Source organism: Camarhynchus parvulus, chromosome 13, assembly GCF_901933205.1.
Source record: "Camarhynchus parvulus chromosome 13, STF_HiC, whole genome shotgun sequence".
Taxonomy (NCBI): Eukaryota; Metazoa; Chordata; class Aves; order Passeriformes; family Thraupidae; genus Camarhynchus; species Camarhynchus parvulus.
Genome location: NC_044583.1, coordinates 2,112,641 through 2,129,786, shown reverse-complemented (window position 1 = coordinate 2,129,786; position 17,146 = coordinate 2,112,641). Strand labels below are relative to the sequence as shown.

Here is a 17,146-nt window from a genome sequence, read left to right as displayed (position 1 = left end):
CACAGAATGAAAATGCTCTTTTGGAGCTACGATTGCTGGCACAGCTGCTGGCCAGACCCCCTTCCAAAGCCTGAAACGTGCCAGCGAGGGGCTGGGAATCATTAACTGGCTGTTTGTGGGATTGAACCGTTCCCAGCTCCCCCTGAGCCCTGAATAAGCTCATATTGCTCAGGGTTTGCAGGGCCTGGGGCTCCCCCCAGCAGCAGGAAGGGGCTGAAGAGCTGTTGGATTGAGCCTTTTTCTGACCCAGAGATGGGGCAACTGAGAGGTATTTTAAAAACTTTTATTCCATTTTCAGTCTCATGAGAAGGGTGAGACAATACAGATGTTGTAATTCACGCCATCACAATCAGAAGCCAATTATTTCTTATTTACAATACAGTATAAGCATTTCTTGGCCTATCAGCTTTTGTCACACCATGCTGTAGATGCCTTAAAGCCAATAATCTAAAATTCCTCCTCATGGGTCCCACTACAATATCTTTCACAGTTCTATTTCTCCAAAGTATCTAGTCTTTTTTACAAGGCCATCCTTTGAAATTTATTTCTAGTTCCATTTCTCTCTCAAACCATGTCTGTCCTATTCCATGGCATTTCGAAGTCAGCATTTCTTATCTCAAGGTTTGCATACAGATACATACTGTGTGAGCCTTCTGCCAAGTTTCGAGGGTTTTTCACAAATCCATTTCCCACAAAGAGCCACTGACAGAGCCCTCTCCCCTCCTCCAAAGCTTTGAGAGGCAGAAGCCACGGGCACATGGCTTTTCTGCAGGGGTAAGTGCCCAGGAACGAGGCCAAGCAGTGCCCAGGGGAAACCCAGAGTGGTTTGATGCTCCTTTCAAAGGGCAGAGGCTGGGAAAGCCCCCAGCTTCAGGAGGGATGGAAATAAAAAGAAGCCTGAGCCTTGCAAATCAAACAAAAAAAAAACCCTGAAAACTGCAGGGGGTGTGGGATGGGTGCTGAGGGAGGAGGGGGCTCTGGACAAAGCCCTGCTGGACACTGGGCTGGGCAGTTTGGCTGTGACCAGCCAGGCCTTGGGGCTCCTGGGCTCAGTGACAGCACCTGGGGGGTCTGAGCCTCCTCTGTGCCTGCTCTGCATCAGCACCCCCTGGTCAGAGGCAGCAGAGCAGCAGCAGGGAGGCAGGGAGGAATGTGAGAGCTTGCAAGGCATCTCACTGCAGGAGAGAGGAGGCAGTTCAGGCTGCCAGGAGGAGGGGATGAGTTTCAGGCAGGAAATCCAGGGAAAGGACAGTAATTGAGGCCATATGTTGGAAGCAAAGAATGCATCTGGTAGCAGGGAGCAGGCCCACGCCGTGGGGACAGCAGGGGACATGCAGAGCCACATTAACCTCCAGGGCCAAGCAGAAGGTTGAATTCAGAGCAGCCACAACTGCTGAGAGGGGTCACTGTTGCAGGTCTGTGCCTGGAGTGGCTGCAGGCTCAGGAGGCTTCCAAAATTACACTCAGTAACATCCAAATTTCGTGGGTAATGTAGGAAAAATGTGAAGGAAATGGCTGCTTCATCACAAAATGACAGGGTTTGTTCTACACCCATGTCCCTGAGCATGCACTGAGCCAGGGAGGAAAGTGGAAATGTGAAAATATGGGCAGTGCCAGGAGCGAGGCCAGGTCCTCTCTGCTCCCCAACACTTTGCCTGCTGTGGGGGCATTTTCTCAGCCAGGGGTACAGACACATTTGGGGTGATGAAAGAGCCACCTGGGGCTGCCCAGGTCTGTCCCACAGAGCCAACCCCACAGGGGCTACCCCACTCCTTTGGGTATTCCCAGGCTCAGGCAACAGCCCTGGGAAAGAATATTTATGGCCTGTCCCCTCCTCCCTTTTCAACCACATTTGAAATAAATGTGAAATGTGTGTGGTTGCAATGGAGGATTCTGGCACAGCATCACAGCTTGGGAAGAGGGAAAAGAGTTCTGGGGCTGACACCCACTGAGCTTCCCAGGAAATGCAGGAGGAGATGGAGTGCAGCACTGCAGGGATGCACAGTCTTTGGGCTGGGGTGCAAATTGCTGCATTTTGTAGGGCCAAAAGAGCCCATTTTGTGGGTTCTTCCTGGAACCCACCTGGAGCATCCAGCCCTGGGGGCCACAGCACAGGTGATGCCTCAGGTTTAGCTTTTATATTTTTCAGGTTCTTTGCTGCTTTAGTGTGTGGGTCTGGGCTTCACATTAGGGGATGGTGAGCTCTCTGCACAGAGCAGGGAGACAAAGCAATTCCTTCTCTAGCTGGGGACCAAGGACAAATGATCCAAATCTCAGGCCAAGAGCAGAAACAATGTGGGCATGGAGAAGGTTCTCTGGAGCTCAGCAGGCTTTGCACAGCCATGGGGCTGCTGTGGGGTGTCCCTCATATGAAGGTGGAGCTCTGCAGGCAAACCTGAACTTGCTGCTTTCAAGGCTTCTCCTCTCACTGAAATGCCCCTTGTGCTGCCCCGAGTCTCCATCCTTGGGGATCCAGCTCCAGAGCATCCCTCTTTTCACCTGGACCCTCTTTGCATCCAGCCCAGAGCTCCTGCTGCCCCAAACACACAGCTGCATCCCACCCATGTCCAGCAGCTGCTCCCTGCTGCTTCTCCTCTGCCTCCCCCCTCCCCAGCTTGGCAGATTGAATTTCCTGCCTGTCCGTGGCAGCTCCTGCAGGACAGGAGGAACAGCTGCTGTGATGGGTGGGAGGGGGAAACCCACACAAAAGGGGTTAAATCCTTGTTAAAGGGGAGTGAGGAGCATGGCAGAGCTGAGCAGTGGGGCTCTGAGAAATCTGCTCCAGTTAAGGATGTCCTGGGCATGGCAGGGCAGCTGGAAGGGGATACTGGGGAGAAATTCTTCCCTGGGAGGGCAGTGAGGCCCTGGCACAGCTGCCCAGAGAAGCTCAAGGACACTCAAAGATGAGCCCAGCCTAATCTACTCAGTGCTGGGGTGACATTTGCACCTCCTATGGGAAGGGTGGACAAGGGGAAATGGCCTCCTTTTGTCATAGCTCACATCCTCTTTGAAATGTTTTGCTCCCTAAGAGCAAGAGGATATTGTCAATTTTCCCCCACAGATTTGTCACTCTTATCTTATCTGTGTTGAAGTTCAGAATATTCCACTGCACAGTCAAAATCCATCTCCTCGTCCTGTTCAAGCTTTTCTTCAAGTTCTCAGCAGACACTGAAAGAAAAAGACATAAAAACAGAGAAGGACATTCCTAAAATATTTGCTCTAAGCAGGAGCAGTTCCTATCCTGGAGTCATCAGGACTCCAGCTGTACCCTCTGAGAACCCTCTGACCTCCCTGCCAGGAGTGGGGCTCATCCCCCCTCTTTATATCCAGGCAAACAACCCCCCCAAAAGAGAATTAACTGCTTCAGGCAATTTCTGAGCAGCAGATCTCCTGGGAAATGTGAACTTCATCCTTCCTGCCCCTGCATGGGGGGGTGTGCTCAGGGCACGGGCACAGCTCATCACACTGATGCTCCTGGGCACTTCCCAGGCAGATTTGAGCTCTCTGCAGCATAAACGCTCCCCAAGGCAGCACCCAGGCTCTCCCCAGCTTCTTTTATAGTGTTTTGGTCTGGGACACACTCACCAGGGGAGATCTGAATGTTTTACCAGTCTGCAAGGTGAGAAAAAAGAGGGGATTCCTTTGGATTTGCTTGAAGCTGTTTCAAGAATGAAAGAGGAGCTTGAGCAGTAAAAAGATTCTGGGAAGTGCCCAGCTCCAGTGCAGCCTGGGACAGGGGAGGGGCTGGGATTTACTGGGGGGTTAGGAGAAGATTTGGAGCTGAACGCCAACATTGGAGCAGGTCAGGCAGAGCAGAGCACTGGGGGCACAGTCAGGGGCTCAGCAGAGCTTCCAGCCCCTCAGGGACGGATGCATCTGCTCTCCATATCCTGCTCCTGCTTTCCTTCCTCCCACCACTGACTCAGCAGCAGCAGCAGCCTTTCATCCCAGACAGAACAATAGGTGTCCTTCCTCCCAGGCATCACATCCTCTTATTCCATCAATAATTCCCTCCCTGTGCAGCCCAGCACAGCCACAGCTTTCAGAATAAAAAGCTTTCCACTGCAGCCACTCAAATAAAGCATCTTTGGGATGCAGCCCTGGGCTTTGCAGACTCAGCAAGGAGCTAAAATTGTCTTTGCTCGGAGCTGCCAAGATCCAGCTCCCTGTTCCCCACCCCCAGCAATCACCTCACCTGCCCTGGCATCACTCTGATCCCAGGACTGGGTTTTTTGGAGATGGATGTGAGGAAATCTGGTCAGGAAAACATCTGAGCAGGAAAATGGGACCGTGCAGGAGGGACTGGGAGCCTGGCCAGCAGCGGGGGCTTGCAGGAGCTGGGAATCCTCTGGTGTTCTTCCTGGAACCCACCTGGAGCATCCAGCCCTGGGGGCCACAGCACTGGTGATGCCTCAGGGTTTAGATTTTATATTTTCAGTTTCTATTCTGCTTTAGTGTGTAAGTCTGGGCTTCATATTATGGGATGGTGAGCTCTCTGCACAGGGCAGGGAGACAAAACAATTCCTTCTTTAGCTGGGCACCAAGGACAAATGATCCAAATCTCAGGCCCAAGAGCACAAACACTGTGGGCTGGAGAGAGAAAAACAAGCAGGGTGGGACAGCATGGGCTACAGCTGGAATGGGACAATGAACTGCAAGATGCAAATGGAGCAGAACTTATAAAAGTGAGAGACCCCGTGATCGATTGTGCATTTTGGGACCATTTTGGTTCATCTTGGCTGTAGCTCTGGCTGGGCTCTTGTGCTGCCCAAGGTGGATCCATTGAGGCCTCCTAATAAATCCCTGCTTTATTCTTTAGCTCTGTCCAGCCTCTGTTCTAGGCCAGCTTGCACAAGGCATCACAGGAAGGATCTGGAGCTGCTGGAGCAAATCCAGAGAGGCCTTGGAGCTGCTCCCAGGGCTGGAACCCCTCTGGAGCCAGGCTGGGAGAGCTGGGGGTGCTCACCTGGAGAGGAGAAGCTCCAGGGAGAGCTCAGAGCCCCTGGCAGGGCCTGAAGGGGCTCCAGGAGAGCTGGAGAGGGACTGGGGACAAGGGATGGAGGGACAGGACACAGGGAATGGCTCCCACTGCCAGAGGGCAGGGCTGGATGGGATATTGGGAATTGGGAATTGTTCCCTGGGAGGGTGGGCAGCCCCTGGCACAGGTGTGTGTAACCTGTCTGGAGCTGGCACCCTGAGATTCTCCTTCCTCCTCCTCAGCTCCTGGATATCTCTGTAAATCCATTTCTGGCCGTGATCATGGACACTCAGGCTGAGATCTTCTGAAGAAGGCAGGATTAGATTCAATTTCAGAAAGGTTAGGTTAGACTTAGGAAGCTCAGATTGGATTTTAGGAAGAAATTCCTCCCTGTGAGAATGGGCAGGCCCTGGCACAGGGTGCCCAGAGCAGCTGGGGCTGCCCCTGGATCCCTGGCAGTGCCCAAGGCCAGGCTGGACAACCTTGGAGACCCTGGCACAGTGGGAGGTGTCCCTGCCCATGGCAGGGGTGGACCACAGACCTTTAAAGGTCCCCCCTCCTGAGCCCTGGCAGGGATGGAGCTTTCCCTTGCCATGCTCAGCTGCCACCTGCAGGACCAGAAGCAGAGAGCATTAAAGGACTCCTGCAGCCCCACAGGCCTCAGCCCAATCAGACATTTGTGTCCTGCTGGCCTGAGGCAGAGCCCAGCACGGGGACAAGCCCAGAAACCAGCAGGAGGATGAGGCAAAGTTGTGTTTCAGCAGAGATCAAGAGATGCTTCCTGAGCTGAGCATGGCTGTGCCCCAGGTCCTGCAGCAGCTCATGGAGAGACCTGCTGCTTTTTGGAGCCCCACAGGCCTGGAAACAGGCACTTAATGACAAACAGCTGCTCTTGTGCTGCTTTCCAACTTGTTACAGCAACAGGAACATTTTCTGAACAGGCAGATTCTGTCTTCAGAGCAGTTATGCACTCAGACCTCATCCTTGGGACAGCTTTTGGGTTGGAAGCACCTTAAAGCTCATCCCATCCCACCCCTGCCATGGCAGGGACACCTCCCACCATCCCAGGTGCTCCCAGCCCCATCCAGCCTGGCCTTGGGCACTGCCAGGGATCCAGGGGCAGCCCCAGCTGCTCTGGGCACCCTGTGCCAGGGCCTGCCCACCCTCACAGGGAGGAATTTTTTCCTAAAATCTAATCTAACCTTCCTAAAGTCGAATCTAACATTCCTAAAGTCTAACCTAACCTTTCCAAAATCGAATCTAACCCTGCCCTCTTTACAAGATCTCAGCCTGAGTGTCCATGATCAGGGCCAGAAATGGATTTACAGAGATATCCAGGAGTTGAGGAGGAGAAAGGAGAATCTCAGGGTGCCAGCTCCAGACAGGTTACACACACCTGGGTGTGGAAGAGGTTTTACAATAACTTCTGTGAGCCAGAGAGGAGTTTGATAAGAGATTAATGTTTACCCCTGAAAGAATTTCCTACCAAGGTCATTGACACACAAACCAAGAAAGAAAGAAGGAGAAATAAGAGAAACCTGCAACTGCCTGTTCCAATGAGCACTTTGTTTGTCTCTCATGACCAATGAGTAAAGTGTAAACTTATGAGGTTTGTAAGAATTTATTAAAAGCATGCAGGCTGTAATAAAAACAGGTCTGAAAATGGAGTGTGTTGCTTTGTTATTGTCTCTGCCTCAACTCTGACACCTGGGCACAGGAGATGCTTCCAGAAAGATCCTGAGCCAGGGCTGAATGAATCAGCAAGGACAGAATCCTCCTCCTCCTCCTCCCCAGAGAGCAGCCTCTGAGCCCCGAGTGCATCTGAACTGGGTAAAAATAGTGCTCTGATCAATTAAAGGAAAAAAATTACAGGAAAAGCCATTTCCAAGGTGTTCCACCCTCCCTGTGCTTCTCAAACCTTGTGCTGGGGACAGCCCTGGGTTCATTTTCCAGTGCCCTGTTTCTCCTTTCAGGTCCTGGTTTAGGGACCCCCATCCCCGGGTCAGGACCCTGCTCTCCCCATTCCCACCCCACTCCCTTCCCCTCATTATCCCCCAGCAGGGCTAAACAGCCCTGGGAACACTTACTTACATTCTTCTGCAGGAGACTTTTTTAGTTCTGACAACTTAGATTTGACTTCTTGCACTGCAGAAAGGGGAAAAAAATCACAATGAGATTTTCCTACCGACATTGCACAGCCAAAATGTTTTATTTCCGTTTGGAATGAAATGTGTCCAGAGAAAATGACTTTTTCCACTGAAGTTTTCCCATTTCAGAGACCAGATTTCTCCAATGTGGACAACCCAGGATTTCTGTGTAAAATCCAGGACAACTGAGACCCTCTCAGGATATTTTGGGAAGACAAATAGGGAGCTCTTAACTCTCCTTTTTTCCTGCCTTTAAAAAAAGCAGGATGGGGGTGTGAAGCCAAGCAACCACATTTCTGAATGGGAACAAGGGCAGGGAAAATAGATTTTCTAGAACATATATATGTATAAAAAAATATTGCTTGGATCTTCAAAATCCATCCAGTCCAAAATTCCCTCACCTAGATGCTCCCCACATGGAAATGTGATGCTAAAGCTGCCTTCCCTACAGGGATAGGGTCGGTTTATCGGGAAATTTAGGGAACAAAGCTGGAATTCATCAGTGCAGGGGAATAATTGATGAATTGATGTCCATGGAGGTGAAAGCCGCTGGTAGCCTTTCTTTCTTTTTCTTTCTTTCTTTCTTTCTTTCTTTCTTTCTTTCTTTCTTTCTTTCTTTCTTTCTTTCTTTCTTTCTTTCTTTCTTTCTTTCTTTCTTTCTTTCTTTCTTTCTTTCTTTCTTTCTTTCTTTCTTTCTTTCTTTCTTTCTTTCTTTCTTTCTTTCTTTCTTTCTTTCTTTCTTTCTTTCTTTCTTTCTTTCTTTCTTTCTTTCTTCCTTCCTTCCTTCCTTCCTTCCTTCCTTCCTTCCTTCCTTCCTTCCTTCCTTCCTTCCTTCCTTCCTTCCTTCCTTCCTTCCTTCCTTCCTTCCTTCCTTCCTTCCTTCCTTCCTTCCTTCCTTCCTTCCTCCCTCCCTCCCTCCCTCCCTCCCTCCCTCTCTTCCTTTCTTCCTTCCTTCCTTTCTTCCTTTCTTCCTTTCTTCCTTTTCTTTCTTTCTTTTCTTTCCTTTTCTTTCCTTCTTTCTTTTCTTTCTTTCTTTTCTTTCTTTTCTTTCTTTTCTTTCTTTTCTTTCTTTCTTTCTTTTCTTTCTTTTCTTTCTTCCTTTCTTCCTTTTCTTTCTTTTTCTTTCCTTTCTTTCTCTCTCTCTCTCCTCTCTCCTCTCTCTCTCCTTCTCTCTTTCTTTTCTTTTTTTTTCTTTTTCTTATTTCTTTTTTTAAATTTTATTTTACCAGGATTTGAATTCATCTCTGGCTGGTCATAACAAAAAACCATTCCCAGGAAGCAGGATGGGGAAGAAAAATAGAAACAAAGGAAATGGAAATAAAGGCCCTGCTGCCAGACAGGATGTAGGACAAGCAGAAGAGATTTTCCAGCATCGTTTTCCTTGGGAAAGCTGCCAAATCCCGGCCTAAGACTAACCCTGAGGCCACACAGTGCCCTAAGCTGCAGATCTCTAACCCTTATCTCAAAATCAGCCCAGCCCACTGCTGTGTGTGGCGGCGGGGAGCGATTACAAGAGTTAATTACAAGGGCTGGGAATGCTCCTCTCCCTTTTCCTGCCCTTTCCTGGCGCTCTGACCTCAGCCCGGGACCCTCAGGCGACAACAGGAGGGGACAAGGGTCATTAAAGCAGCGCTAATCGTCACCTGGCCTCAGCAGGCTGGGCTTAACGGGTAATTAGCATCTGCTCCTAATCAAAGCCTGCTGCAATCAGCACTTCCAGCCCCGGGACTGACCATGGGGAGGTTCAAAGAGTGGGAGAAGAACCTGGGGGACTCTGGAGAAAGGGATTAGTGAGGGACTGCTGCTGCTTCTCAGCCCAGGTGGCCGCTGGGGAGTTTTCCCTTCTCCTTTTTTCTCTTTTCCCCTGTTTATTCCTCCTCCCCGCACCTGCAAAAGGAACTTTCCTGCTGTAGTTGGTGTTTAGCACAAGCAGCAGGCGCTGAGGATGGATTTGTGTGTGAGGCTGGCTGGGCACCTTCAGTCCAACACCAGGAGAAATGCAGGCATGCTGCAAGGAGCACAGAGGGGGAGGTGGAGTGGGGAAAAATCAGGAATAAATACAATTTTTCTCTCAGGAGAAGGTGCTGAGAGCATCTCTGCTGTATGAAAAGTCACAGAATAGTTTGGGCTGGAAGGGGCCTCAAAGGACCATCCCACTGCCCCTGCCATGGCAGGGACACCTCCCACCACTGTCCCAGGTGCTCCAAGGTTGTCCAGCCTGGCCTTGGGCACTGCCAGGGATCCAGGGGCAGCCCCAGCTGCTCTGGGCACCCTGTGCCAGGGCCTGCCCACCCTCCCAGAAGGATTTCTTCCCTATATCCAGTCTGAGTCCCCCCAGTTTTAGTTAAAACCATGAACCCTGTGTCCTGTCCCTCCATCCTTGTCCCCAGTCCCTCTCCAGCTCTCCTGGAGCCCCTTTAGGGCTCTGTGGTGTCCCCAAACCCTTCTCTGCTCCAGGCTGAACAGTCCCAATTGTCTCAGCCCTCCCTCGTAGCAGAAGAATGCATGCAGGACCCTGATAGGAGGATGTGGCATCAGCCTCACTGCTTGGCTGCGACAATGGGAAGATGGCAAATCTCACGTACAGCCAGCAGCAGCCAAAGATTGCTTTGTTACAGAGCATGTAAAAAACTTTCCAGCCAATAGCACAGCGCTAAAGCTAAAAATTTCAAAACAAAGAAATAAATAATAAAGATTTTTAGCCAACCACTTAAAGCACACACACAAACCTGCTTTACACAAAGCTTGCTTGTCTGCTTTCTATTCACAATACACAATACTCTATTATTAAGCTTAAAACCTTCTACTACCTTGCTAAGCATATTTTTTCTGCAGTCTTAAGGTCTATCTTAGCCAAGCCCAAAACTCAAGCTATTGTTTCATGTCCTTGCTTGCTGTACCATTGTTAGTTTTCTACTTTTAGATTTGCAGCTGCAGCTAGCTCAAAGTTTCTGGGTTTGTTTTTTTTTTGGTTTTTCTTGTTTTTTTTGTGTGTGTGTGTTTTTGTTTGGGGTTTTTTGTTGTTATTTTTTTGTTTGTTTTGTTTTGGGGGTTTTTGTGGTTTTTTTGTTTTTTTTTTTTGTTTGGTTGTTGTTGTTGGGTTTTTTTTTGTTTGTTTGGTTGGTTTTTTTCCTTTCTGTTTCTGGGGCCTGCTTTCACAACTTCCTCAAAGTTTTCTTACCTTTATGGTGTCCCCACAGTTCCCTGCTCGGTGCCTGAGTGCTCAGTGCCTCACCCCGGGCTGGAGCAAACAGGAACGGGGGCTGTGCCCATCCTGGGTGCCCACAAACGCCAAAACCTGCACCCTGAGCAGGGATATGCCTCAGGATTTCTGCTTTTGTATTTTCCATCTATTTGTAACTCTGAACTCCATGTACAGTGTGAGCTGCTGCTTTCCCATTTTGGGCAGACACAACAAATCCTCTCCAGGCCTGGCAATCAAGGACACCTCACTGCCTCAGGCCCTGAGAAATATAAACCAAAAGTGACTTGGGGGGGAGCAAACTTGGGGTCAATGACTTCATTACCTGGAGCTGTAATTGAACCATTAACCCCCAATATGCAAATGGACCAAACTTATAAAAGTGTGAAAACCCGTGCCCATTTTTGGGTGTAGCCCCTGTCTCATAATCTGCTGTCAAACAGTTTTGGAAACCATTTTTGGAAGGCCCTTGTGGGGGTCCCAGTTGTGGGTTTCTCTGGGTCGGGATTGAAGGCACTTGAGACAGTAATTCCTGTTCAGACTCAGGGGTTTGTTATTTCTTATCAGTAAATCAGTCTCATCACTGTGAGTTCAGCAGCTTTTCATTAGAAGGCACAAAATGGCCAACAATCTCTTGGTACAAGGTATTTTAAGACTAAACTATCCAATTAAGAGCTGACACCTGGATTATTTTCCCTTTTAACCCAATAACTGATCCCAAAGAGCAATGGGAATTTTCTGCCCAATTACAAAATGCCACCCAAACCCATGAAGGAGGAAGAAGAAGCATGAAGAAGAAACCCAGGACAACACCCTGTGCCTTCCATCTTGCTTCCATCCACAACAGACTAAAAATCCCAAAACCTCAATTTCTCACCAAGTGACACACCTACACTGCTCTCTATAATCTATTTCACACTTTTGTGGGTTCCAGTCTATCTTGAGGTCTGGGAAACTTTCTCTATGAATGAGGGTCAAAGTCAGTGCTGCCGTGGGGGTCAGGGCACCCCAGAGCAGACACAGAAATATTCCCTGTGGTGCTCTGGGTTTGCACAGCCTGTCTCACAATCTGCTATCATTCAATGTTGGAAGCCCTCTCCACATCCTCAGGCCAAATGCAGTGTTCTCTTACAGGTCTGTGCCTTTCAGCACAGAAAGTTTAAATTCTCAGCATCCAGCCTTCCAACAGCCCTGGATGGGCTTCATCTGCCCTAAATGTGCCTGAAAGCCCTTCAATAAATAAACTCCTTTTTATTCCTTTAATTTTCTGCCTTCTATTTTTTGATAGTCCAAAAAAGACATCACGAAAAGGCGGAAAAGCATCCTGCAAACCCAACTGTGCCAGGCGAGAGGTGGGCACGGGGGCGCTGCTCCCCCTGCAGCCCCAGGAGCGGCTCCTGCCTGGTAACAGCGCAGGGAGGGCGAGAATCCCTCCCCTGGTGCTGGCCAATGGCTGAGCCACCTCTGCGAGCATCCCGAGCATCCCTGCCCGGAGCTGGCCAATGGCCACTTCTGCGAGCATCCCTGCCCCGGAGCTGGCCCGTTGTGGTGGTGTTTGTAGGTTTTTAGGACGAGGGAAGAGATGAGAATGTTGACTCTATGTTTCAGAAGGCTGATTTATTATTTTATGGTATTATATTATATTATAATGATATTTTAGAAGTATATTAAAGAAAGAAAAAAAAAGACATCAGAAGGCTAGCAAAGAAAAGAAGAGAATGAATAATAAAATCTTGTGACTGACCACAGTCCTGACACAGCTGGATCTGTGATTGGTCATCAAGTAGAAACAATTCTCACAAGGCCAATCAAAGATCCCCTTGTTAGTAAACTATCTTCAAACCACATCCCACAGCTATCACATAGTTATTGTTTACATTTTGTTCCTGAAGCCTCTCAGCTTCTCAAGAGAAAAAATCCTAGAGAAAGGATTTTTCAGAAAATATGTCTGTGACAGCCAATGGCTGGGCCAGCTCTGCGAGCATCCCGAGCATCCCGAGCACCCCGAGCATCCCGAGCATCCCTCCCCCATGGCCGGGCCACCTCCGGCAGCCTCCCGAGCCCTCCCGCCGCCTGGGGCAGCGCTGCCTCCGCCAGCCCGGCACGGAATCAGGAATCACTGACCTATTTTAGTCCAGGCAGGCGCAAGATGACAGACAAAGGGAGCTTTAGCTCGGGGTATTTAAAGGAAAAGTCGCTCGGAGTGAGCTGAGTGTCTCCAGAAAGCACAGAGGCGCTTGTGGTGTTTTCTTGCCCAGGAGCATCTCCTCGTGTGGGATGCGGGAAGGGGATGGAGGACCTGGGGGAAAACCGACCAAAACTGATCAAAACCGGGCCAAAACGGGCCAAAAACTGACCAAAACTGACCAAAACAGACCAAAATTGACCAAAACTGACCAAATCCGCCCAAAAGGGACCAAAGACGCCCAAATCTGACCAAACCAGGCCAAAACTGACCAAAATGGACCAAAAGTGAATCCACTGAGCAGCAAAGGCAGGTTTTTAGGAAAGGAATAAAAGAGTTAGGAATAAACTGGGTGTAGGATAAGCACAAGGACAGGCAGGATGTGGAAGGAGCAGATTTGTGGGAATGGTCCTTCAGGGATTTGGGAATGGTCCCACCGGGATTTTTGGGAATGAACCCACAGGGATTTGTGGGAATGGCACACAGGGATTTGTGGGAATGGTCCCACGGGGATTTGGGAATGGCACACAGGGATTTGTGGGAATGGCACACAGGGATTTGTGGGAATGGTCCCACGGGGATTTGGGAATGGCACACAGGGATTCCTCCCCTCCCTGGCTCTCAGGGATGAGCTGCCTGGGCAGACTCAGCTGAACACTCTGCAGACAAGTCAGCTCTCCCAGGGATTTTTGTTCAAGTTTGCCGATGGACTTGGCCCGAATTTGGGAGTGTTTAATCCCCACCTCGGGCAGGTTTTGGAGCTGGCAGCTCGGGCTGGTTGAAGTTTGTTGGAGGCAGTGACACCCCCGATTGTCTGTGTGCACAGTCCTGTGAAGGGGAGGGCACAGCACTTGGGTTCTCAAGTGTGAGGTGCCACAAAAAACCCCTCCCCAAACCCCAAACTGCTCTCCTTAGCCTGGAAACCACTCAGACAATCCCAGGAAACCTTTGGAAGCTCACAGAGCCCTCAGGGAAGGGGGAGATGTGCTGTGCCCATCACAGGGCACAGAGAGACAGGGGCCAGGGGGGAGCACAGCCCATCCTGAGCATCCTTGGCTGGTTGGGTGGCTGGGACTGGAGCAGTTTGGACCCCCGGGCTGTTCCATATCCCGGATTGGGGCTGCCTGCCCCCCCCTCAGCACTGCTCAGCACGGAGCAGGCAGCGATGAGTAACAAAGAAAGGCTCCCACAAATCGGGATGATGACAACAATTGCTCCATAGATGCTGGCAGCTCTCCTGGGACTCTCCACACAGCTGGGAAAGGTGCTGCTGCTGCTGCTGCTGCTGCTGCCAGGGTTTGTTGGTCACGGAGCTGGGGCAACCCCCTCCCCCTCCCGAACGTGTGCAGGCAGGAAGGAAAGAAAGAACAAGGACAGATCGCAGTGTCCCGAACAATGAAAACAGGAAAGTCCCTCCGGGCTGGGGAGCCTGGCAAGGGCTGAAAGCTGAGCTCCATCCTGAGCTCCATCCTGAGCTCCATCCTGAGCTCCATCCTGAGCCCATCCTGAGCTCCATCCTGACCCCATCCTGACCCCATCCTGAGCTCCATCCTAAGCTCCATCCTGACCCCATCCTGAGCTCCATCCTAAGCTCCATCCTGACCCCATCCTGAGCTCCATCCTGAGCCCATCCTGAGCTCCATCCTCAGCTCCATCCTCAGCTCCATCCTCAGCTCCATCCTGAGCTCCATCCTGACCCCATCCTGAGCCCATCCTGAGCTCCATCCTGAGCCCATCCTGAGCTCCATCCTGACCCCATCCTGAGCCCATCCTGAGCCCATCCTGAGCCCATCCTGAGCTCCATCCTGAGCTCCATCCTGACCCCATCCTGAGCTCCATCCTGAGCTCCACCCTGACCCCATCCTGAGCCCATCCTGAGCCCATTCTGAGCCCATCCTGACCCCATCCTGAGCTCCATCCTGAGCTCCATCCTGAGCTCCATCCTGAGCCCATCCTGAGCCCATCCTGAGCCCATCCTCAGCTCCATCCTGAGCCCATCCTGAGCCCATCCTGAGCCCATCCTGACCCCATCCTGAGCCCATCCTGACCCCATCCTGAGCTCCATCCTGAGCCCATCCTGAGCTCCACCCTGACCCCATCCTGAGCTCCATCCTGAGCCCATCCTGAGCTCCATCCTGAGCTCCATCCTCAGCTCCATCCTGACCCCATCCTCAGCTCCATCCTCAGCTCCATCCTCAGCTCCATCCTGCTTCCAGGCAGCCTGAGGGATCTGCTCAGCCTCCCGTGGAGACAGGGGTTAAAAAAATCCTCCAGCTGCAGCATCCTGCAGGGATGGATGCAGGGAGGGATGCAGGGATGGCGGGAGGGGGCACTCCCATACCCTGGGGGCTGCCCCGGGGGGCTCCAAGCAGCGTTCCAGCTGGAATTCCACCTCCCCCCTCGCCAGTCGTGCTCTGCAGCCCCTCTCCCTGCACCCCCCTGGGTAGCAGACGCTCAGTGCCCCCCTCTGCAGCCCCACATCCCGCCCTGGCACCCCAAACCCCACAGCCAAGCTCTGCCTCAGCACACCCCGCACACCCCCCCGGCCCATCCTCCTTCCTTCCCGTGCTGACCTTTTCATTTTCTGCGTCAGGAACATAAAATGGAGACTGCAGGGAAGGGAAAGGATTCCCTAAGATGGCTGAGGGAGAAGCAGGAATCTCACAGCAGTGCATGAGCACCCTCTGCTGCTGGATGGGTCTGGGGGCTGCCAGGAGCTGGCCGGCCCTGCTCCAGCCCCGCAGCCCCCAGGCAGCCAAAAACACCCAAATTTCCCTAACTGGGTGATTAAATTTCTTGTGATAGTCAAAATATTTGATGAAAAAGCTTCAGCATCCTTGTGACGTGCTGAGGTCTCCTGGTTGCCTCTCCCTGCCGCGTATTTTACATTTATATTTTCATTGCTGTGTTACATTCAAAATCGCCCCCAAAATAACAGTATTTTGTATTAAAACCAAAATATTTCGCACACACGGGTCCTAAAAATTATTGTCAGTGCCACACAAAATTATGGAATTTTTCAGGTTTGAAAAAAGCCATTAAATTTAATTTATTTGAAATTCCACATTAGGACAAACCCCCAAAACTTGTTAATTTCTCTCGTGGGATGGCAAAAAGGGTTAAAAATGGACAGGAGGGGAGGAGCAGCACTGACCTAAAATGGGGTGACCAGGTGTGGTCCCCAGGAAAGGTTTAGGGGTGAAAGGGTACATGGGAAACCCTGCAAGCTGCTCCCTGAATATCCAGCTATTAATCCAGGACTGTGTCAGTGCAGGGCCAAATCCTGCTGCATCTGAGGCTGAAATTATCTTTTAAAATTTTTTTTCAGCAGCCTTGTCACCCCCTGAGCTCCCCTGGTTGCCTTTCCATCCCCTTTTAAACTTCTATTTTCCCCGCTGTGTTACATTCAAAATGCTCAGGAAAATGAGAGTATTTTGTATGAAATCCAGCGTTTGTCACACCCACAGCTCCTAAAAATTATTGCCAGTGCCCCACACAATTATATAATTTTCCAAGTTTCAGAAAACTTTAAATTTCATTAAAGTTCCATGTTAGGATGAGCGCCCCGAACTTTGTGTTTCCTCTTGGGGGTGGGATGGGAGGAAGGGTTGAAGGTGGATTTGAGGGGAGAATCAGCTCCCCCCTGAAATGGGGTGAACCCATTTAGGGCCAAATCCTGCTGGATCTGGGGCTAAAATTATTTTTGCTTAAAAATTTTCAGCAGCTTTGTCACTCCCAGAGCTCCCCTCATTGCCTCTCCCTCCCCTTTTACCCTTCTACTTTCCTTGCTGTGTTACATTCAGAATATCCAGGAAAATGAGAGTATTTTGTATTAAAATAAACATATTTCACACCCACAGCTCCTAAAAACTAAATTGCCAGTGCCCCACACAATTATTTAATTTTCCAGGATTGAAAAAACCTTTAGATTTAATTTGTTTTAAGTTCCACATTAGGATGAGCACCAAAAACTTTGTGTTTTCTTTTGTGGGATGGGATAAAGGGTTGAAGGTGGATTTGAGGGGAGAATCAGCTCCCACCTGAAATAGGGTGATCCCATTTAGGGCCAAATCCAACTTTGCTTAAAAAATTCTTTTTGCTTAACAATTTTCAGCAGTTTGTCACCTCCTGAGCTCTCCTGGTTGCCTCTCCTTCCATTTTACACCTCTATTTTCTTTCTATGTTAACGCTTAACATATAAAATGCTCAGGAAAATGACAGCAATTTGTATTAAAACCAAAATATTTCACACACACAATTCCTAAAAATGAATGCCACTGCCCTGCGCAGTGATACAATTTCCCATGGGTGAGAAATTTCATTAAATTTCATTTATATGAAGTTCCACATTAGGATGAGCACCCAAATTTTCTCTTGTGGGATGGGAAAAAGGGTTGAAGGTGGATCTAAAGGGAGAACCAGCCCCACCTGAAATGGGGTGAGCAGGGAAAACCCCAGGAAAGGTTTGGGGATGAAAGAGTCCATGGAAACCCTGTGAGCTGCTCCCTGAGTGTTTCAAGGCAGGAGTGTGCCAGGGTAGGGCCAAATCCTGCTGGATTGAGGCTGAAATTCCCAAGGAAATCTTGCAAAAAATTTCCCAAGTTCAGTTCAAAAAGGGCCAAAAGGCATCGCCC

At 50.1% G+C, this 17,146-nt stretch overlaps 1 long non-coding RNA gene across 1 annotated transcript; it reads right to left on the bottom strand.

The window, feature by feature from the left end:
• Positions 1-317: 317 nt before the first annotated feature.
• Positions 318-15,154, bottom strand: LOC115908625. Its single transcript, XR_004061124.1, has 4 exons — positions 15,086-15,154; positions 12,452-12,626; positions 7,070-7,123; positions 318-3,168 (listed from the first exon to the last, which is right to left on the bottom strand). It is a non-coding gene; the product is annotated as an uncharacterized LOC115908625 (long non-coding RNA).
• Positions 15,155-17,146: the final 1,992 nt, after the last annotated feature.